Here is a 23998-nt window from a genome sequence, read left to right as displayed (position 1 = left end):
GCAATTCTAGATTATGCCAGTCAGAAGCCTGTTTTACAATCATCTCTCTTTAATCTGGAATGTGAAAGATAAAATGCATATCTGCGGTGAGGACCATAAATCTTCGGAGAAACAAATAACCCTAGATAAAACTGTAAAAGTTATTTAGTTCTCCACGGGAAGAGGTTTATTAATCTAAAATTTCCAGTCCATTGTGTCATGATTTGGCGAGCGCTCTGTATCTCATTTTGTGCAATTGGACCTCAGGCAAAAAGAGCTGATAGCTTCAGAGTTTGAACTTGATCAGGTGTTTAGTTTAGGACGAAGCCAAGTGGGAGGAATCACAGAACGGGCAAGAGCCATAGGGCGAAGTTCAAAAATAGGGTGGTTTAGGTCACTCTGAACGTTTGCTTTATTTTCTGAGACCACACGTCCTGTCTTTGGGGAAAAAAAAATCATTTTCGGTGTTGCTCTTAATTACTTTGTCATATAATGCTTCAAGAGAAAAAGCCGAGCAAGTGATCTTTTGACTCTTACTGGAATGAAAAAGTAATGTTTATTGCCCCGTGTAACCCAACGGAATGAGAAGCTGTTAGTTAGCTATTGGTCCTAACATAGTTGAGATTCTCTGGTTGATTGTAGCTATGAAGTTACCAGATTCGTAAATTTGCAAAGTGTGTATGCGTGTGTATATGTGTGTGTGTGTGTGTGTGTCTGTGTGGGGGGGTGGGGGTGGGGGCGGAGGCAGGCCACCAAGCACCCACTCAAAAATGTATTTAATGAATTTTGTCTACCTATTTAAGTGTAAAACTAAAAGGTGAAATTCAGATTCTCTTCCGGAAAATGGCTTTGAGGGAAGGATTTATAAAAAACTGCTGTTTCCCACAATGATCATTCTCCTCTTTCTCGGCTCCTTCACATCCTCTCTGAAGAGACCTTTGGCAGAGTCCTGCCTTTCCTTTCCCTCCTGTGACTGCTGCTGACGGAAGTTGGCCACTAACCCCCTGTCCTTCTGTCAGAGGCCAGCGATTCGCACCCCAGCTCTCATCTGAAGTGGGACTCGGCCTTCAGCCCCTTGGCCCTCCTTCCACAGCTCCTGTTTGCCCTACTCTGGACAGGAAGTGAGGGGCCTGTGGTAAGAAGCATGAGAACAGGAAGGGAAGAAAAGGGGAACTTTTGAATTCTCGTGTTATTGGTGTGGGACTTGGAGGCACGCAGCATTGTATAGTCTGTCTGCTATTAAAAATATCTCTCGGGCTGGAGTGATAGCACAGCGGGGAGGGCGTTTGCCTTGCACGCGGCCGACCCGGGTTCAACTCCCAGCATCCCATCTGGTCCCCTGAGCACCGCCAGGAGTAATTCCTGAGTGCCAGGAGTAACCCCTGTGCATCACTGAGTGTGACCCAAAAAGCAAAAAAAAAAAAAAAATTGTCTTGAAATTGCATAAACCATGTGAATGAATGAAACAGATGGTATGCATTCCAGAATCGAATCTGAATTTAGGGATGTGTGTGTGTATGTATATATATATATATATATACACACATATATATATGTATATATATATATATACATATACACTTTTTTTTTCCAGCTAGGAAATCTTGAACCAAGATGTCCTCTTCCCCAAGGCGAATAAATCTTTCTTCTCTGCTTTTTCTGGGAAAACTAGAGAAAAATCTCTTTCCAACATAGTAATATAGTATATATTGATACCTGCAAAACATTATGTGAATCTACTTAGACGCCAGCACTTTCAATTCCACTGTTAGCCCATTTTTTAAAAAAGATTTTTAGAAGCTTTCAACTGTAGACTTTTGTCTTGTTGAATGAACTTCAGCTACACTAAATTTTAAGTAAATTTGTGATGACTGAGCAATATACATTGGCTGAGCTAGAATCCAATAACCCACAGGACAAATTAATTTTCAACAAAAAGGGCAGAAACCTCAAGTGCCATGAGTATATGGAGTCTCATTCTATCTCTCTGGAGCCATTTTTGCAAATCACTACAGCTATTCATAATCTAAATCAGTCTCCTTTAGCAGCAGAAAGATCTTTTTTCATGACAAAACAGAAGATGACATTCATTAGTGCCTAACTTGCATAAGCTACCTCAAATTTATTGGTGCTCTTCTACTTATCTGAGGAAGAATTCCTTTGTCTACAGCTCTAGGAAAATTCCAGTTGTACTACTTAAAAATATAAATTGTCACTTTTATCCGAACTTTTGGCAGTTTACTTTATTTTAGAAGTAAAACTGGTGGTTAAGGTTTTAAGACTTCCAGTGGGCGTTGTTTCAATCATATTTAATAGGTGACTAGGATGGTAATGGGGTTGTGTAGCGGCCTCTCTGCTGCAAAAAGAAGGGAAGAAAAAAGCCACATTTTCATCCTTGAGAGCTGGGAGGTTTGCGGAGGCGCTAACCTTTGTGCCGGTGGATGTGGCAAAATGCATCATATTTCCTGCCTGCCGTGTGCAGACTTAAAACCCTCGTCGCTTTTCAGACGCACAGGCTGTGTCAGGTCGAAAAAGGGCCACACACTTTGGGAAGACGTCCTATTGAAACGTTCTTTGAGCTATTCTAAACCTCTCTGCCTAAAATACAGCCCGCCAAGGGAAACTTTGCCTTTTTTTCCCCCTTAGAAACTTGAACCTAGGTGCTCAATCTTCTGATGAAACTTTTTTTCTTTTGCTGCTCAAATTTTCTCGCCAGTTTAAAACAATTAAAAATTGTTGCTACAGCATGAGGACCATGGGGTTTGTTTGTTTTTAGATTTTTGTTTCCTCTCACCCTCAACCAGGCCAGTTTAAAAAAAGAAAAGAAAAGAAAATATGAAGAATACCAAAATTAATTTTTTTATTTAATCATTGAATTACAAAGTTACAGATATTTGAGTTTCAGACATACAGTGTTCCAGCACCAATCCCTTCATCCACCAATGTCTTCTTTCTTTCTTCCTTCCTTCCTTCCTTTCTTTCTTTCTTTCTTTCTTTCTTTCTTTCTTTCTTTCTTTCTTTCTTTCTTTCTTTCTTTCTTTCTTTCTTTCTTTCTTTTTTTCTTTCTTTCCTTCCTTCCTCCCTCCCTCCCTCCCTCCCTCCCTCCCTCCCTTCCTTCCTTCTTTCCTTCCTTCCTTCCTTCCTTCCTTCCTTCCTTCCTTCCTTCCTTCCTTCCTTCCTTCCTTCCTTCCTTCCTTCCTTCCTTCCTTCCTTCCTTCCTTCCTTCCTTCCTTTCTTTTTGCGTCACACCCAGCAATGCACAGGGGTTGCTCCTGGCTCTTCCTGCACTCAAGAATTACTCCTAGCAGTGCTCAGAGGACCATCTGGGATGCTGAGAATCAAACCCGGGTCAGCCGCGTGCATGGCAAATGCCCTACCCACTGTGCTATCGCTGTAGCCGCTGAGGCAGGCACTTTCCTCCTCCACCTTTGTCCTAGTTTTCCTTTCCCTGACTTATCCTCCACATCCCAGTGGCAAGCTTCCTACTGCTGATCTTCATTTCCAATGCCTTTGGGCATTTGCTGTTCCCCTGCAAAGTTTCTTTTTAGCCCACAAATGAGAGATTCTGAATCTGTTCTTCTCTCTTTGACTGATTTCACTGAACACGAGGACTAAATGTGGGGCCCACACCCAGCCATGCCCAGGGTTTATTCCTGGCTCTACGCTCAGGATCAGGCCTGGCATTGCCAGGCAGACCATCTGGGGGTGCCAGGGATTGAGCATGGGTTGGCTGCCCCACGACTCTATCACTTGGGTCCCCGGGATGCCTAAGTTTTGCAAGGATAATGTGTGTTGTGCTGTTGTTCACGGGCTCTGGGGGCGGTTCTCTCTCACGTGTGCGCCGCTTTCATTCGGTGCTCTTGAGCCGCTGTGTAAGGACCGGATCAGGATGGCTCCTCCTGTGCTCTGCTTCTGTGTGTGCCGCTGTGCTCTCTTCTGTCTGTCTCTCTGTCTCTGTCTCTGTAGTCTCTCGTCTGGTCTCTTCTGACCTCTCTCTGACTCTGCTCTGTGTCTTCTCTCTTGCTTCTGTGTCTTCTCTCTCTGCCTCTGTGTCTTCTCTGCTGCTTCTGTCTTGCCTCCGTCTTTCTCCCTCACTTCTGTGTCTTCTCCTTGCTGTGTCTTCTGTTTGTGTCCTGCTGCCTCTTCTGTCTCTGCTGTCTCCTTTGCTTCTGTGTCTTCCCCCTACTTCTGTTTTGCCTCTGTCCCATGTTGGGACCCTGCTTTTGGGGTGCTATGAAGTAAGGGCAACTGAGTCGAGAAAGCAGATGCCCAGGAATAAATATTATTGGAGTCAATCAGTTCCCAAGTTGCAAAGTATAATATTAACTGTCTTCCTGTGTCTATACAGAAAGACCACTGCTCTAAGGTAAACTATGTTCCCTGTGGCAAGGCTGAAAGGACAAGCCCATGTTATCCTACATGAATGTTTGTTTTTGTTTTCCCTCAAGATCATCAGATGGTGAGAATAATCCAGCAGGAGTTCAGCTGTCAGGGCGAAATGGGATGTGTAGGTAGGAGGAGGAGGAGGGTAGATACTTAGCTTCATCACGATAGTAGTGAAGATGTAGAGCCAGATGCTGGAAGAATCATTCTCTGTAATTTCTTTCCACCAAGCCTCCCACCTTGCTGTGTCGAAATAGTAATTCGATTGCCTGAGTTTCCACCTTGATCTTTGCCATAGATGGTGACATTGAGGCAAGCCTTGGCTAGGAGCCAGAATGGAGAAAGAGTTGAACATTGCTACCAGTGGGGTGGCCCACAAATGGGCGATCTTATCCTCTGAGCACATCCAAATGCACAAACAGTTTATTCTGATGGCGGGAATTGTGGGGACTTGGGGACTTAAGGTGGGTAAAGAGAGCAAGAGTATTTGTTATATAGCTGCTGCTGCTACTGCTGGTGCTGTGTGTGTGTGTGTGTGTGGGTGGGTGGGTGGGGGGAGACGGTGTTGGGGAAGAACATTTCAAAGCATTCAGCAGCATATCTCAGATGGAACCAGGCCTGGCCTAGATTGCCAAGCGGTCAAAACCCTCTGTCAAAACCAAGTGAGTGGGGCTGGAGCAATAGCACAGCGGGTAGGGCATTTGCCTTGCACGTGGTCGAGCCGGGTTCAATTCCCAGCATCCCATATGGTCCCCTGAGCACCGCCAGGAGTAATTCCTGAGTGCAGAACCAGGAGTAACCCCTGTGCATCGCCGGGTGGGATCCAAGAAGAAAAAAAAACAAAACAAAACCAAGTGAGGGAGTCCATAGGTGGAGTGAAAGTTTAAAATGACAACTCAAGAGTCGATCAAATATGAAACGTATTCTGAAGTGTTCCCTCCCACAGAAATGCAGACTGACCAGACTTGGAGCCTCAATCTTATCAGCAGGGCAGATGCCCAGGCATGGATATCTGAGGAATAAGTTGGGGGGGGGTGCGTGGGCATTTACGTTGCCCTTGGTCGGTCCCCTGGAAGTTTCTTGCAGTGTGAATCAACTGCCCAGAACCAACAAGATTACCGATAAGGACATGCTCACTCAGAGTGAGATGCCGATTGAAACAGTTTAACGAAAGACTCATGAGTGTTCAAGTTTCCTGTCCCCGGGATTTTCTGGCCACTTCTGTAGAGGACACTGTACCCTGGCTGATCTTTCTTCCGGTTCCGGCTCCATCTGTTGATTTCATGAAACATTCTAACCTATTTTTTGATCCAGAACAGCTCTTTACTCCCTCAAATAGAAACACATTCCTTTACAGCTCTCTGGAGGACACCCTGTCTTCTTGTGATGATGTGGGCAGAGCAAGCTGTCCCCTCTCTTCAGCACTGAAAAATGAAAGTGGAGTGTCCCTTTTTATCAGGAAAAAGGGACATAGAGACCCCCTGGCCGAGGAGATGCCAGCCACACGGGATATTTGTGCAGGGCAAACACTTCAGCCAACATCTGCAAGCAGTGACTAATGGATGTGACCGGGTTCGCAATGCAACTGCCCCATGTCAATCACTGGGATCTAAGTAAGTGACCGTGCCCAGCCCGTCGTGGTTTGAGAGAAGCATGACCAATGGAGGGATTTTTGCCCGTCTAGGCCTTTCCTTCCTGGCGGGGTACAGTCTGTTCAACATCAGATTAAGTCAGAGAGCAGGATTAGTAGAATTTAGAGTCATGACAGGTTGAAATGATTTTGGGTTAGTTAGTTACCCGTTAGTTAGCATCCCGTGGAAGCTCTTGCTGTGGCTCTGTGGCTTTCCCGTCCCCCTGGCAAGCTGTCCTGCTTGGCCACGGCACCAACACTGGCCTCTTCTTGCTGTGGGATCTTTTGAAAGTTACTTCCTTTTCCTATCCTCAGTTCCCACCTCTGGACAATAATAATCAAACTATGCGGAGCTCTTGGTGGTGGTGGTGGTGGCTCTTAAAGGATTTACTACTACGGGTATGAAACTGCTTCTCTTGTGTTCCTGGTGTTAAAAGGTCACAATCAAGTCTTTGTTTTTTTCTTTCTTTTTGGCCCCTAGGCCAAATGTTTAACAGTTTTTGGCTTTCTCTTCCTTAGACACTCTTCAGTTAACTTGCCAAATACTTCGCTCTCCTGGCTTTGCCCATCTCTGTGGTCAGGAAAGTTCTCCCCATTTCTCTACCAGGCGGTTGGAGATCAATCCTTACTCTGTAGTCTTCTCTGTTTATCCTCCTTGGTTATTTCCTATGGACTCCTAACGTTTTTGTTTTGTTTTGAGGCCACACGTGGCAGTGCTCAGGGATTACTCCTGATTTTGTGCTCAGGGACCACTCCTAGTGGGGCTCAGGGGTATAGAGTGTTGGAGATCAAATGTGGGCCAATCTTGTGCAAGGCAAGTACCTTACCCACTGTACTATCACTCTAGACCCAGAACTCCTAACTTATAAATATTATTTATATGGGGCTACTCCCAAATTTATGACTCCAACCTGCATCCCTCCCTTTACTACCTGCTTCCTGTCTCCAGCTGGATATGTAGGTGGCATCTCAAATGAAAACAACTGAGGCTGAACCCCGATCTCTCCCGCCATCTCATATGATCTTCTGCCTCAGTAAGTTGCAGTTCCATCTTTCAGTGGCTCAGGCCCCAGAACTGGGAAGTGATCCTGGACTCTCTTTTTTTAAAAAGAAAATGTTTTTAATGAATCACCATGAGATACAGTTACAAAGCTTTCATGATTGAGTTTCAGTCATACAATGATCGAACACCCATCGCTCCACCAGTGTGCATTTTCTATCGCCAGTGTCCCCAGTATCCTTCACAACACCCCCACCCCATCTCACCCCCTGTCTCTATGGCAGACAATTTCCCTCTTACTCTCTCTCTGCTTTGGGGCATTATGGTTTGCAATACAGATACTGAGAGGCTATCATGTTTGGTCCTTTTTCTACTTTCAGTACATATCTCCCATCCTGAGTGATCCCTTCAACCATATTGACTTAGTGGTTCCTTCTCTATCCCAGCTGCTTTTTCCCCCAGCTTGTGAGTCAGGCTTTCAACCATGGAACAATATTCCTGGCCCTTGTCTCTACTGTCTCTACTCTACTGGGTATCAGTCTCATATTATGTTTTTTTATATTCTACAAATGAGTGCAGTCATTCTGTGTCTATCCCTCTCTTTCTGACTCATTTCACTTAGCGTGATAACTCTTCATGTCCATCCACTTATAAGCAAATTTCGTGACTGCATTTTTCCTAATAGCTGCATAGTATTCCACTGTGTAGCTGTACCAAAGTTTCTTTAACCAGTCCTCTGTTCTTGGGCACTTAGGTTGTTTCCAGATTCTGACAATTGTGAACAGTGCTGCAATGAACATACCAGTGAGATGTCATTTCTACTGTGCTTTTTTGCACCCCTGGGATATGTTCCCAGAAGTGGTATTTCTGGGTCACATGGAAGCTCAAGATTCTAGTGTTTTGAAAAATGCCCGTATTGTTTTCCAGAAGGACAGGACCAGTTGGCATTCCCACCAACAATGAAAGAGTGGACTCCTCTCTCTTCTTGTATCATTTCCATCAACAAATCTTACCCTTTCTACTTAAAACCCAATTGAGAAACCAAAGTCTCTGCACTCCATTGCTCTCATCTTATCCCAGGCTGCTGTCATTTCTTACCTGAATTATTCCAGTAGTGTCCATTTGTCAATCTTGCCCTTCTATACTCTGTTTTCAGAGGAGCTAACAGAAAATGATTAAATCGTGTCCAGCCCTCAAGTGGAGTTCCAGTTCTGCATAGAAACCAAAGTTCTCGATCCTCGTGTTTCACAAGACCCTTTCTGTTCTGTTCCTTGTTAACTTAGGACCACTTTTCCTCCAACTCTGCCCAACACTCAGTCCTCCTCATCCACTCTGGCCACCTTGCTCCTATAATACACCCAGCAGTCACTTGTCTTGGTACATGCTTCGCCCTATGCTTGGATCTCTTTCCCCAAGACAGTTTGTACCCCTTGCCTCTTTTGGGCATTTTCATGCACAGCACCTTCTCATTGGTCCTGGAAAAGTGCCCCTCCCAGGCTCCTCCTATTTTCTCTCTCTCTCCTGTACATGTGTCCACAGCATCCCATCTGACATTCTCTGTCTTGTTTATTCTATCTTCCTCAGTGGGAGGTCATCTCCCAGAGACGTGCATCTTGTATGTTTTGTTGACTGTTGAATTCCATCTGGAATGTGGCCTGTGGCCTGTCAGACCGCAATACATCCATGATCTGCTTAGTGTCATTCCTCATCTATCATATGCACTTACAAACACAGCTATTACTTTATTCTGGTTATAAAGTTGTCATTGTGCATAGTGTTGGACAACACTGTGGAGGTACTATTTTAAGCATGTTAAGCTCTTTGTAGGAAATCTCCTTTATCATTGCATGTTAGCCTCCAGGTAACGTGATATTGGCTGACGTAATGACCCCAGCGTTTGGCGTCTTGCTCTGTATATCTTCAGATAAATGTTTGTTGGGTAAAGGGAGTGGTTCAGTTTCTAAATTGAGAAGACCAAGACTAAAAACGTAAGGTTCCGGGCGGGGGGGGGGGGGCGTCAGAGAGATAGAATAGGAGTTGAAGTACTTGCACGAGGTTCAGTCTCTGGTCCACATAGTCCCCAGAGCACTTCCAGGAGTCATCTCTGAGCACAGAGCCAGACTAGTGCCTGAGCACCCCAGCGTATGGCCCCAAACCTTTACCTCAGTTCCCAACAAAATAAACCCCAGTGTTTTGGCTACCAGCTTCTTGTTGAAAGTCAAAGATGAAAGCAAAGAATATAGTAGGAATCCTTCTATTCCATTCTGGTTTTTAGCACTAGATTCCTTTTAATTGACTTAAAACTGCTGGTCACTTTCAAAAGTGTAACTGTTGTCCACTGTTGTCCACTGTAGACCTTGGTGTCTTGTGTATTGTGGTGGCAGGTTGCCAATGACATCATTGCTGGTGACACACATTATAACCAAAGACATCAGAACCAATGACAGACTGTTCACGAAGATCCCTTTGGAAAGTGAGAGCAACAAAATTAGATCTACTATGCTAAGCACTGTGCTAGGTGCTAGGGATTTGTCTTTTTTGGGTCATAACTGGTGATACACAGGAGGTTATTCCTGACACAGGAATCACTCCTGGCAAGGCCCAGGGGTCCATATGGGATGCCAGGGATTGAACTCAGGTTGGTCACATGCAAGGCAAATGCCCTACCTGCTGCACTCTTGCTCTGACCCCCATTGCTAAGGAATTTAAGATGAGTATAACTGGCCTTTGAGGAGCTGGGAATATTAAAGACATATAAATACTTGCATTCTGTATAAGGGAATAAATACTGTAATAGAACCAGAGACAGTGGCCCAACACAGCAGATCGGAAGGAATGCTGTCTCTGTTCTACACTCTGTTGAGGGTGCATTGAGGAAGCTAAGAGTGAGCCTCTAGAAGAGACTGGAAGGCTGTTGAAAAGTGCTAGGATGCTGCAGCCAGAACTAAGATTATTAGAGATGAGTCAAGGAAAGGGTTTTTGAGACATGACACAAAATTAAGTTGACTGATTGCATTGAGGGTGGGGGGGTGGGAGGTTTGAGAAGACAGACATTTACTTTTCCTCTCACTGATTCTAACGAGTTGAAGCTTCATCACTAGGAACTCCAAGAACTGAAGCCAGGACTGGACGTTCTGTCCATTCAGGCCCCCCGAAGAGCGGGGTTTCCGTGGGAATTCACCCTCACCCCTCCATGGTGGGTTTCCAAGGCCAAGAACCCTCAGCTGGCCGTTAGGAGCTGGACGGCATCTCAGACGTGATTTAGCCCAAGCCTCCACCAAAAGCAAGAATTCTTTCTGTGGTACCTCGGACAGAAGGTCCTCCACCTCAGCTTGAAACCCCCTTCCTGTGGTGGGGTGTTGTCAGTCCTTAAGGCAGCTTCTTTTCCTTTGAACAGCTTTACTGGAAAATTCTACTTTAGACAGAGCCAACATTGGCCTTCAGAGTTCTTTGATTCTGGTTTGATCTCATAAGGCCACACAAGTGTGACTTTTTTTTTTTCAAGTAGGAGGAAGCATTTCTCAGAAATTAAAGATGATTTGGGGGCATCCCTCACCTCAGTTCCAGCTGCTTCTCCTAGGACAGGGTTTCTGGACCTATTGTCTTGATCCTGCGCCTGTGGACAGCTTAGAAACGTCTCATTTCCTCTTACGCTGCAGTGCACCTTCTACCCAGAATATAGCCCCTTGGGTTGGCAGCAGAAGCCTGGTGGCTTGAACATGTGTTTTCATCCATGTAGCTGGAGGTTCTTAGTTTTTCTTCGGTGCCAATCATTGATACCTGCTGAATTTCTGCACCCACCCCGCCAACTCCTGAACTAAATATTTCTTTTTTTTTAAAAAAATAATTTATTCTTTTTATTGAATCACCATGTGGAAAGTTACAAAGCTTTCAGGTTTAAGTCTCAGTCATACAATGCTTGAACACCCATCCCTTCACCAGTGCACATATTCCACCACCAAGAATCACAGCATACCTCCCCCCCTTCACCTCCCCAGCCCCTCACCCCGCCTTTGTAGCTGATAAATTTCACTTTACTTTCACTTTACTTTGATTACATTCAATATTTCAACAAAAAAACTCACTATTATTGTTTGGATTTTCTTCCCCCTAAAGTCGGACCTGCTGAAAAGGAAGCATTTGATAATTTGTTTTCCATTGCTGAGAATGAAGAGATATGAGGTCGAGTGGCCGCACTAGCGGCCGCATGGTTTTGGATTTCTGTATTTTAGTATTTAAGTAACTAAGTCCAAAGAAATATCTTCCAGAAATTGCATCTTTGCAAGCTTGTACCTCTCAGTTACTTTATATTCCACATATGAGTGCAATCTTCCTATGTCTGTCTCTTCCTTTCTGACTCATTTTACTCAACATGATACTTTCCATGTTGATCCACTTATATGCAAATTTCATGACTTCATGTTTTCTGACAGCTACATAGTATTCCATTGTGTAGATGTACCAAAGTTTCTTTAACCAGTCATCTATTTCTGGGCACTCTGTTTTTTTCCAGATTGTGGCTATTGTAAATCAATGAACCAGTGCTGCAATGAACATAGAAATGCAGATGCCATCTCTATTATACCTTTTTGTCTCTCCGGGATATATTCCCAGGAGTGGTGTTGCTGGGTCAAATGGAAGCTCAATTCTGAACTAAACATTTCTTATTCCGTCGCATCTCATTCTTCCCTGACAATCCTGGGCAGTTCAAGTGTGTTTAGAGTCTACCTGTGGATTTGACCGCTGTTCCCGGTCAAGCTCACCTGTGTCGGTCTCCAGGTCCAGTTTCAGTCTGTGATGGAAGTGTGCTGAGCCCAGACTCAGAGCCATCACACAAGCCAGGTTCTCCTTCTAGGCCAGCATCTCAGAGGAAGAGCTTTCCTGGAAGTTCATCTCCTTTTCACCTTCTCTGCTTATAGTCTCAAACTTTCCTTATCCCAGAGAAGCTCCGGAGCCCTACTTACTGCAGCAGCTATGAGGCCTGCACCCCTCTGCCCTTTGACCCCTGTAGAGGCACCCCTGTCCTGCTGCCCATTCTTATGAGGGAGCCGACTTGGGTGTACCTGGGGGTGTCCGTGCCACCCCTGGGTGAGGGGCCTGACTTGGGTGTATTTGGGGAGTCAGTCCTCTGCTTACCACTCGCTCCCACATTGTCGCCGACATGCCTCATATTTTGTTTTATTCTGCGCCTTCCTCTGCCCCAGCAGGCCCCACACGCCAATGCTCAAACCCTCCACCCCAGAGCAGGCTGCGAGGGAGGCCTTCCCTCCCCTGCTCAGTGTGCATGTGTGTGTACCTGCATGTGTGTGAATGTATGTACGTGTATATGTGGTTGTGCGTATGTGCACACATGTGTGTGGTTTGTGTACATGTGAGCATGTGTGTGAGTGTGTGTGCATGCAGGGAGCCAGCTAAGGTGGCACAGCACTAGGCTGAATCTCCCTGGGAGTGGCCCCCGGGGCTCCCTGAGCACAGCTGGGGAGACACAGCCCCCCCAAACACAGCTTGTTTTTAAGAAAAGACCACGGAAGTTGAAGTAATAACCATGAATTCTCCAGGGACTTGATGGTGTAATAACCACACTAGCCTCCCATGGGCGCTCACTGCAGTCTCACACACACACACACACACACACACACACTCTCATGTTCGCACATGTCCATACACACAAGCTGGTGTGAGCTGTGCCTTCTGATGAGATAAAGCCCCTCAGCCCTGCTCTCAGAGCACTGCAGGGCTGGAAGAGTGACCTTTGGCCAGAGTCTTTACCCCGGAAGTGGAGCTGCGAGCGCAGGGCTGAGCCGTCTGTGTGGACTGTGGCCAGTTCTCTCCACCCAGGGGGTGTCCAGCAGCAGCTCAGACGTGCCTGAATTTGAGGCAGCTCGGCCAACGCTCTTGTCCCCGACTGTGATCAGCCTCGTGAGCTTCCTCCTGCCTGAGGCCTGCGCGGGGGAGTTTGTCTGGCTCCAGAACCTGCCCCGCCCCCCTGGGCCCACTGGCCTCCACCTCCCTAAGTCTCTGCAAAGAGAACAGTCACACCCGCCCTGGCACCCGAGCATTTTCAAAGGAGTCCATGAAACACTTCCTGTGGAAATTATTTAACAAGCCTGCAGGACCGTCGAGTGTTGTTATTAACTAGAACCATCCACCGTCCAGTTCAGCTTGAAGAGCCTGACTCAGGCCCTGGAGGAAAGAACAGTGTTGGATCTGGGGAGACAGGACGGTCCCAGGCTCAGTTTCCCCAAGCGTGAGTGCCGGAGGAACTAACAGATGATCTTCTTCAAGTCAGAGCCGCAAGGAGCTGGCACTGGGGCCGCAGGCTTCGCACACAGAGCGTGGCCCAAGGTGGAGAAGGCCAGGGAGTGAGCAGCGGTCAGGAAACGTGTCCTGCTGTCCCCAGACCAGGCGCAAGAGCCACCTGTCCACCACGCGGGTGGATTTTAATCTCTTGCACCTCACATCAGGCTTTCAGTGCTCCCAGGGTCCCATAAGACACCCTGGGGTCCCCTTGTTACCCGGATTTGCCGCGCAAACACGCGTGTTATTGTCTGTCTCGGGGCCGTGGTGCTGCCTAGGGGCTGAGCACCCCTCTCTGGAGCAGCAGGGACTCCGGAGCGAGCCTCTGATATATGGCGTGGGGACTGCAGGGCATCTGGGTTGTAACAAGAACAAGATGAGCTTGTGGCCTCAGGCTTCTAACCTGCGCCTCAACCCACACTTCAAAGAAAGTTATTACACAAGAGTTGGACTAAATCAAACCCAACTGCAATGTTTGCATACCACGGCCCGTTTCTGTGCGCCTCACCGGCAGCCCTCGAGAAACCCAGTGGGGGGGGGGACAGAGCAAACCCCCCCCCCCATGATCATTTGGGTGGTAGGTTCTCTTAAAAATGAGGCCAACTGATTTATTTTGAAATTTCAGTTAAGCACAATGTCAAGGAAATCTCGCGGGTTATTCATCATCTTTCTTCCTCTCGCATAGTCCGAGGGAGGCAGAATGCAATTAGGAAGCGGCTATTCGCCAGGCTTGGCGTTACCACCATAGGCTGAGCCCGCCACTCGGAGAGCAGGCGGGGAGAGCTTTGGGTGGATGGTGGTTTTCTGCCCCGAGTAACGCGTCAGAGCAAAGAAGGCCTTTAAGGGGCCCTGGAGGAAGAAGGACTGTGAATGGCCTCAGACTAATTTCTCTTTGGTTAGAACTTTGGTTCCACTTTGCCACGTCATCGCACTCTGAAAGCACGGACGGGGAGCGTACAGCGTTCCCTTTCGAAGCTTTTGAGAAGTGGATCCAAACCTATTTTACAGGCTGATTAAGGAGACTTTACCTGGTCAATACGGCCCTTCCCATTTAACCTCTTAATCAGACCACGAAAACCTGTTCCTCTTAGCTGTTCTACCTGCACTTACTACAGTGGCTTCGTCTGATAGCAAAGCTCTTTAGAAAAGCTTTTCATTCACACCCTGAGTTGCAGCGTCCCAGGGCCCGGCAGGGGTGGGTCGGGGAGAGATGGCTATGGTGTATGAAGGATGCTGGGGCCCCCAGTGCTGGAGATGAGCCTCAGTCAGTCACCTGCCTGTCCCTGAGAGTCGAGACCAGAATTCGGGTTGGGTCGCTTTCTCCTTCTACCCCACCTGGGCTGCTCCTCTCGAGCTGGATCGGGGACCACAGACAGGAAAACCCGCCTCTTGGAGAAGTTTGTCCATGCAGAGACAAAAGTGAAGTGCTTCGTCTCAAACCCAGAGGCCAGGAAGTGAAACAGAGTCACACCCCCTGGAGGGAGTGAGGGGAGCTGCTGTGCTACGTTAGGGGGTGGAGATGAGAGGAAGAGAGGGATTCTTTTCTTTTTTTAATTTATTTTTTATTTTTTAATGAATCACCGTGAGGTACAGTTATAGACTTACAAACTTTCATGCTTATGCTTCAGTCATACAATGATCAAGTACCCATCCCTCCACCAGTGCCCATTCTCCACCACCAATGTTCCCAGCATCCCTCACACCCCCACTCCCACCTCTGTGGCAGGGCATTCCCTTTTACTCTCTCTCTCTCTCCCTCTCTCTCTCCTTTTGGGTGTTGTGGTTTGCAATACAGGCATTAAGTGGCTATCATGTTTGGTCTACAGTCTACCTTTAGCACTCATCTCCCATCCTGAGTGGGTCCTCCAAGCACCCTTTACTTGGTGTTCCCTTCTCTATCTGAGCTGCCTTTTCACCCAGTACGTGAGGTCAGCTTCCAAGCCATGGAGCAATCCTCCTGGTCCTTATCTCTACTATCCTTGGGTGTTAGTCTCCCATTCTGTTACTTTATATTCCACAGATGAGTGTATTGCTTCTATGTCTGTCCTCTCTTTCTGGCTCATTTCACTTAGCATGATATTCTCCATGTTGATCCACTTATATGCAAAGTTCATGACTTCATCTTTTCTAACAGCTGCATAGTATTCTATTGTGTAGATGTACCAAAGTTTCTTTAACCTGTTCTTGGGCACTCGGGTTTTTTCCAGATTCTGGCTGTTATAAACAGTGCTGCAATGAACATACAAGTGCAGATGTCATTTCTACTATACTTTTTTTGCCTGTCTGGGATATATTCCCAGAAGTGGTATTGCTGGGTTGAATGGGAGCTCAATTTCTAATATTTTGAGAAACGTCCATATTGTTTTCCAAAAGGGCTGAACCAGTCGGCATTCCCACCAGCAGTGAAGGAGAGTCCCTTTCTCCCCACATCCACGCCAACACCAGTTGCTTTTGGTCTTTTGGATATGGGCGTAAGCGAGGGATCCTTCATCTCCAGTGGACTGGGCTCATCTACGGAGCAGGCTTGGAAGGTTCTTTCTCATGGGCACTTTCCCTCTTTCTCTTTATGGCTCTGATATTCGGGTCCCATGCATGAGAAGCAGAAAGATGCTCAAGCTGTGGTGCTGTGAAGCTTCTCTCTCTTAGCCCTGGCCAGCACCCACCCCCTCTCTGGGGAAGGGAAGCCAGTGGGGGGGGGCAGAAGTTCATCTGTCCATCCCCTCACTTTGACTCACACCCCACTGCATTCTTAGCCCCCCAAAATACAGAGAAGAGCCGACACTCACTGCTCTCCGGAAGATGCAAATCTGTTCCAGAGATGCCAGGGTATATCTTGAAGTTATTCACAAATCTCAGTGTATCTGCCAAAGAAGGGATCACCAACTATAATGTAGTCGAAGGCCATGTGGGGGAAGGGAGTTGCGGGCTGAATGAGGGCTAGAGACTGAGCACAGCGGCCACTCAACACCTTTATTGCAAACCACAACAGCTAATTAGAGAGAGAGAACAGAAGGGAATGCCCTGCCACAGTGGCAGGGTGGGGTGGGGGGAGATGGGATTGGGGAGGGTGGGAGGGATGCTGGGTTTACTGGTGGTGAAGAATGGGCACTGGTGAAGGGATGGGGTCCCGAACTTTGTATGAGGGAAGCATAAGCACAAAAGTGTATAAATCTGTAACTGTACCCTCACGTGATCCACTAATTAAAAATAAATAAATTTAAAAAAATCTCAGTGTATCTGGGGATAACTTTGAGGAGTCTAAGAGGTGGTTATCAGAGGAGTTCGCTGAACTAAGAGGTTAAGAGTATCAGGGGTTAGGAGGACCGGGAAGGGTTGGAACTAACCACAAGTGTGTGTGGGGCTGAGGGCAGGTCAGATAGAGAAGAGACTAGTATGACAATAATAGCTGGGAATGATCATGCTGGACAAGAGATGAGGGTTAAAAGTAGGCAAGGGATATTCTAGATAAACTTTCAGTATCAATATTGTGAACCACAATGGAGAGGCAGAGAGAGAGAGAGAGAGAGAGAGAGAGAGAGAGAGAGAGAAAGAGAGAGAGAGAGGGAGGGAGGGAGGGAGAGACCCTGTATGGCTGAAATTTAATTATGAATGGCTTTGTTATGCTCTAAAATAAATAAAAAAAGAATTTAAAAAATAAAAGGATTAATCGGTCCCATCAGAGAAATATGACTAAGGATGGGCAAAACAAGAACTGTGCATTTTGTGATTTGAAAAGTAGAAGGGTCTAGCTAGGGGGAAGGGAGGGGGCAAGAGTCTGGGGGGCTGGAAATGAAAATGGATTCCACCAGCACTTCTTACAAAGTAGCACCCCTCCCTCCCCGCCCTGTGACCGATCATGTCTAACCTCACCTCATCTCTACACCAAGTCTGAGAAGTGAGGGTCAACAGCGCCGTGTTACTGGAAGAAGCCGGCCCTGGGAACTCAGCCCAATGCGCGCTGTTAGCCTATTGGCAAAACCTGCCTTAGTAACCCAGTCATTGGACCTCAAAACCTTTGCTCTTTCCTGCCACAGCCCTACAGTAGCTGTGGCACAAACGGCTGGGCAGGGTGTGTACAGAGGAGAAAGGAAATAGGTGGGGAATGGGCTTGACCAAATCCAGCCAGGTTTCAGGTTGGATATGGTCCCAGTCCAGCAAGCTCCAGCAGGCGGGGGCGCATAACTAACCTTTATGCCTTTAGTGATGCTCTTTGTCTCTTTGACACCTCGAAATAACCCTAAGAGGGGGCACCCCTCCATTGCCGCCTTGAGCACGCGGGAGATTGAAGTTCACAATAACCTGTCTGGGTTCACGCAGACCATGGCTGGCCGAAACCGAACATGCTGAAGTTCCCGTCGAACCCGAACCTGCCTGCCCCCCCCCCAACCCCGGCTTCCAGAAACAGTTTAGCAAAGGCCCCTAGTGCGTTTGCCATGGCAGAGGGCCTGGTGCTGAGAGCCTGACGCATTCTGATGTCTTTCCTTCTTACAGAAGCCCAGGGCGGGAGATGGAATTCCCATTTCCCTCTGGGTCTTAGATGAGAAGTGAGTCCCAGGCGAGCGAAGCTAGGAAGCGTTAGAAACTTGTCCGAGATCAGCCCATTTGGCAGGCCGGGCTCTCGCCTGGACCCCCTGCTCTGGTCCTCGGCTCCAACGTCTCTGGTATACTCTGCCTGCATCAGGGCTTCGGGAGTGGAGGGGAAATGACGCGTCTCTGATCCATTAGCTCCCTCTCCCTTACCTGCTCCTGATGAATACGTTCTCCCATGACCTCCGATCCTTAAATACTTACATCCCAAACCATTTCTGAGATAAAGCATGGACTAAAGGGCATTTTTTACATAAAGTTATGAGTGAAGACGATGCCATTAAGATCTCACTTTATTCTTTTCTTTTGGCTTGGTTTTGTTTGGGGGCTGCACCCTGCAGTGCTCAGGGGTTATTCCTGGCTCTACACTCAGCAATCATTTTTTTTTAATTTTTAAAATTTTATTGAATCACCGTGAGATAGTTACAAGCTTTCATGTTTGGATTACAATCTCATAATGATCAAACACCCATCCCTCAACCAGTGCACATTCCTCACCACCAATATCCCGGGTATAACCCCCCTTTTCTACCCTCCCCCTGCCTCCATGGCAGACAATATTCCCCATACTCTCTCTCTACTTTTGGGCATTATGGCTTACAACACAGACACTGAGAGGTCATCATGTTTGGTCCATTATCTACTTTCAGCATGCATCTCCCATCCCAACTGGTTCCTCCAGCCATCATTTTCTTAGTGATCCCTTCTCTATTCCATCTGCCTTCTCCCCTCCACTCATGAAGCAGTCTTCCATCTATGGGGCAATCCCCCTGGCCCTTGTATCTACCGTCCTTGGGTGTCAACCTCATGTGATGCTACCCTACACTCCACAAATGAGTGCAGTCCTTCTATGTCTGTCCCTCTCTTTCTGACTCATTTCACTTAGCATGATACTCTCCATGTTTATCCATTTATAAGCAAATTTCATGACTTCATCTCTCCTAACAGCTGCATAGTATTCCATTGTGTAGATGTACCAAAGTTTCTTTAACCAGTCATCTGTTTTTGGGCACTTGCGTTGTTTCCATATTTTGGCTATTGTGAACAGTGCTGCAATGAATATATAGGTACAGATGTCATTTCTACTGTGCTCTTTTGCATCCTCGGGATTTTATCCCAGAAGTGGTATTGCGAGGTCATATGGAAGTTTAATTTCTAGTTTTTGAAGGACTGTCCATATTGTTTTCCAGAAAGGCTTGACCAGTCAGCATTCCCACCAACAGTGAAGGAGCGTCCCTTTTCCCCCACATCCATGCCAACACTGGTTGCATTTGTTTCAGGAATCATTCTCAGTGGTGCTCGGGGAACCATATGGGATGGATGCCAGGGATCAAACCCAGGTCCACCATGTGCAAGGCAAGGGCTTCGGGGCCAGCCACGGGTGAGTGGGTGCAGCATGACATCTGCATGCAGCATCTTACCATGTCTGTCCAAATTGCCAGAATAAAGAACAACAAAAAAAGTCCTTGTTTTCCATAATTTCACTGTCTTGTGAAGAGAAGAGACACACCTCTGGTGAAAATGCAGTGGGCTACGGGTGTAATGGTGTCGAGTCAGTAAGAGCAGAACGCAGAGAGGGGGGCCTCACTCAGAACGGGGGTGTCAGCATTGGTGAGGATAGAGAAGACACTCAATGACTTTGACACTTGTGTTAACTGTCTCTGAGCTCAGGCCTGCTGGTGTATTTTCTCTACCCAACAGCATCTTGATGTTGTTAGTTCAAGATTGCACAAACAATGCCTTAAATGCGCCCTCTCTTCGGATGTCTCCCTCACACACGTACTTTTCCTCCCGCCAGGTTTCCTCTCTACTTTTCTAACTGGGATGTCCACGCAGCAAGACTGCAGTCATTCCTGCTTGTGGGTCCGAGGCCGGCGACTGCAGGCGCGTGGAAAGGAAGGCCTGGAATCCTCGTTTCCCTCAGGCAGCAGACTCAGTTGCCGAAGCCCCGAGTCAGTGTTATTCCTCATCCCAGATGGCATCTCAGCCAAGAGCTAGTTCCCAAATCTGTCTGGGCTCCTTGGTTCCCTTTGGATTTAGCAGTCGTCCATGCTGGAGTATGCGACGCAATTTCTATGCAGCGCAATTCGATCAGTTTGATCAGGTTTGACCACTGTGTACAATGGGTACTGAGGATCACAATCAACATATGGAATATTTTCTGAAAAGGTTCCCTCATGTCCCTCTGTAGGCACTAGATTCAATCGGAGTCGTGACAGTTGTTAGTAAGAAACGCTTAAAGGAGGTCAGTGTCTGGGGAGAGACCGACCATTGAAGGCACTAACATGTAGCAAGCATTTTCTAGAACCCTTACTTAGGCATATATGCATAGATTTATTTACACCCCCTAGAGACCCAAGGTGGGGTATTATCTCCATTCAACAGAAGAGGAAACTATTGTCACGTCACTGTCATCCATTGCTCATCAATTTCCTCGAGCGGGCACCAATAACGTCTCCATGGTGAGACTTGTTACTATTTTTGGCATATTGGATAAGCCACTAGTAGCTTGCCAGGCTCTCCAAGAGGGGCAGAGGAATCGAACCCAGCTCGGCTGCATGCAAGGCAAACTCCCTACCCGCTGTCGCTCCAGCCCAAGAGGAAACTAAGACCCAGGAAATTTAAATGATTTGCTGAAGGTCATTGAGCCAGATATGGTGGAGTGGGATTCCATGCATGTGATTGTTGCCGTAATAACATTACTTTCCTGCCTCTAAAATAGAGAAGAAAAGATATAAATAAATGTGTGGAGACAAATACAAAGGACTCGATGCTGTTTGGATTCTATTTACGTGACATTCCAGAGAGGTAACACTCATGGCCAAAATCAGATCCTTGGTTTGGAAGAGAACCAAGGGCAAGGGACACAGGATGTTTTTTCAGTTGTGAAAAATGATCTATTGGTTAGAAACATAATGATATGTAGTTACATAGTGATATGTACCTGCCAAGACTCCTCAAAACATACGTTTAAAATAGAATTTTATTACATGTATATTATATCTCAATAAATCTCATTTTCAGAAGAATCTAAAAAGTGGTAGAAGGGCCTTGGAACCATACTCTCTTGTTTAAAAGGCCTAGCAACATTATCACCTTTTAAAAACGGTAGCTTTTGTCAAAAATCTTGTGACCCAACAAAGACAAATCAGTGCTTACCATGACTTGACACGAAATCAACACCTTTTCTTGCACCACAGGAACAATTCGGTGTACACACTTCTGAACCCGTTGCAGGTCTGGTGAATGAAGGACTGATTAAGCATGATCCAGAAAGAGCTTGCAAGTAGGACTGTTTACTAACATTTCAATTTCTATGCCTCATTTATTAGACTTAGAATAAAAAGGTGAGAGGGCTGTTTGGGGTTGTCTTTAACCTTGATGATATTTCCACTGAAGCAGCATAATGGCTCTTAATTGCTTAAGTGAAGAGAACATGTTGACATGTCCTTCTTTGAGCGGAGAGCTTGGCGCCTAAACCATTATGCTAATTCAAGCATTATATACACCAAAGTATTTATGGGACTGACACAAGTGATGTTGCAGGTAAAGGGCTGTGAAATGGTCTGTAAACAGAGAGAATTGATTTGAGGCCCAAAAGCAGTGCTGTTAAAAGTCACAGCCATTGAACAGCCAACCCTACAATTTCTACCCAGATTGTCAAACTGGGTCAGACAGTGTCAGCGGGCCTGTCGTTAGAGATCAGATGGGTGGTTTAATAATATGGAAACCAACCACATAAACAGGTCATTCTCATGGTAGAGATCCAGTCCTGGATGGTCTGTGTGTGTGTGTGTGTGTGTGTGTGTGTGTGTATTTCATTATGGAAATTTCAACACCATATTCAGTCTAAGGCTCGTGCATTAGATTTTGACAAAAAGAAAATATTCTGCGGGTTCCAGCCAGGTCAGAGAGCAACAATGCAAAGTAGAGGCCACTAGGGAGAGTGTTTGGCAGTTCTGTGAAGAAGAAAGACAATCAGATCCTTACACTTGACCTTCTAGGCTTTTGACATCGTTCGTTTTTTATGTGTCTCTTTCTATAATAGGACTGTACATTTTTTTGAGCCAACCTCAAATAATTATGTAAGGCTACTTATCACCTCCATTGCTGGCATGCTCACTTCAGACATTAAAGAAATGCAATCGATTAAAAAAAAACTAGCTTCTATTTATACAGTCTCCCAAAATGACATCTGGATAGCATCGTTCCATCATTGCTATAAATCTGTAAAAACCAGAATTATCCTGCTCTTTAGTCAGATTTTAGAAGACTGAGATGGAAAATTTTCTTTCATCTGTAAGACAGGGGAGGAAATCATGGTACCCTGCCCCAAGTAAAATCATAACAAAAGTCTATCTGACTACACAGCAGAGTTGTGAAAACTATAGACTTGGAGTTCAAATCCTCACTCTGTATTTACTGGTTTGGGGTAAATTCTGCTTTGTTCTAGGACTATTGAGTCTTCTTCTGGAGAAGGGAGACAATGACCTTTCAGGATTGTTGTGGGGATTGCCACAAATAAAGTACTAAGGAAAAAGTTGCTCGCACAGAGTAAGTGCTCAAGAAATGGTCATGGCTACTGACGTATTTGGCCTCATAACCATTTTGAGCTAGGTACCATTTTGTTATCACTCATATCTGTGAACTTTTTTTTCTTTCTCAGGATTCACAGAGAGGAACATTCTAGGAAGTTTATTGGTTGTGGTGGATGATAGCAAAGAAAACAATTCTCTTCCCAACTTTCCACTCTCCCCCTTCCTCACCTTGGGAAGGTGCACTGCTCCCCTTGGATTCTGCCCCAGGTGACCTCTTAGGGAGAATCCTGTGTCAAATGATACAGCTCAGTGAAATCTTTCAGGCCCTCTTTTGGATAAGAACCTCTAAAATGCTTTTCCTCTCATTAGATTGGCATCTTATGCTCATATGCTTCCGTTCCCGGCCAAGCTTTTTGTTTTTTATTTATTTATTTATTTATTTATTTATTTATTTATTTTTTCCAGCCAAGCTTTTTAATATAGAGCCTTGCTTATTATACGGGTTAATAGTTTTAATTGCAGCATCATTTTCTCGAGATACACCTGCAAGGGGAATGCTGGTGAATTTAAGTATCGTGAGGGATAGTATTTAAAATGACACAGTTTTAGCAGCATAGGGTTTTATTGTTCTTTGAGCTATCTTCCATTTAGAAAGTATACCGGTGCAAAATAAGATTTTGCTTGAATTTTCATCAGTTAGTTGGTCAGTTCTGGTGGTAGGTTGTACTCTGGTATTTCATGATGGCTTAACATATGTGATCACATCCTGGCAACATAGATGAAAATTTTTGTTTTTAAGATTTCAAATTGAGGGCTGGAGTGATAGCACAGCAGGTAGGGCGTTTGCCTTGCACGCGGCTGACCCGGGTTCGAATCCCCAGCATCCCATATGGTCCCCTGAGCACCGCCAGGAGTAATTCCTGAGTGCAGAGCCAGGAGTAACCCCTGTGCATCGCCAGGTGTGGCCCAAAAAAGCAAAAAAAAAAAAAAATTTCAAATTGGTTTATAAATATATATGCTTTGGAAAATATGACTTTAAATATGATGTCCCTAGCTGGAGGCAAAAGAGGCATTCTCCTTCTTTCTCCACATTTCTGGGCTTTCAAACATACATAAATTTATTTCAAAGATGGCGTTTAACTATGGCAAGGAGAAAAATCCGGGTGATAGGACCAGTGGTGATGTCTAGACTTTATTTTGTTTCCACTCTTTTCTAGGACGCTGCCCAATAACTCTGGGCCAACGGGAATCTAGCTGGTTTGTAAAGGGAGCAGAGAGACTCCGGAACTCATCTGGGAAACCAGTCAGAGATCCTATGATCAAGGCCAGCGATGCTTCAGTCAAGTTTACTCCTAAACCAACTGGTCCAAAGAACGGCTCTATCTAGGTAGCACGCCTCCCCTCTTCCTGGCCCAGCCGGAGGGGAGCAAACAGCTGGAACCGGGTCTCCAGTGCCCCTTTGGCCCCTGGAGCAGAAGCCTTGTATGACTCTCAGGGATGACAAATAGATAGCCGCATTGATGTCAGTTCTGATGGATTAGTGGTGTTGCCTGGAGCAAAGTGTTGAGCACCGGAGGCTCTGTC

The 23998-nt window shown here is 46.1% G+C and overlaps 1 protein-coding gene across 1 annotated transcript in view; it reads left to right on the top strand.

The window, feature by feature from the left end:
- Positions 1-19174, top strand: part of ATG4C (autophagy related 4C cysteine peptidase) — a 106071-nt gene extending 86897 nt beyond the window's left edge. The window contains exon 10 of the mRNA XM_055139779.1: positions 19157-19174. The gene's annotated coding sequence lies outside the window, so the exon portion shown is untranslated. The remainder of the gene's footprint in view (positions 1-19156) is intronic.
- The last annotated feature ends 4824 nt before the right edge of the window (positions 19175-23998 follow it).

The sequence above is a fragment of the Sorex araneus genome, chromosome 5 (assembly GCF_027595985.1).
Source record: "Sorex araneus isolate mSorAra2 chromosome 5, mSorAra2.pri, whole genome shotgun sequence".
NCBI lineage: Eukaryota > Metazoa > Chordata > Mammalia > Eulipotyphla > Soricidae > Sorex > Sorex araneus.
The sequence above is the reverse complement of the archived record's forward strand: the minus strand, read 5'-3'. Positions and strand labels throughout refer to the sequence as shown.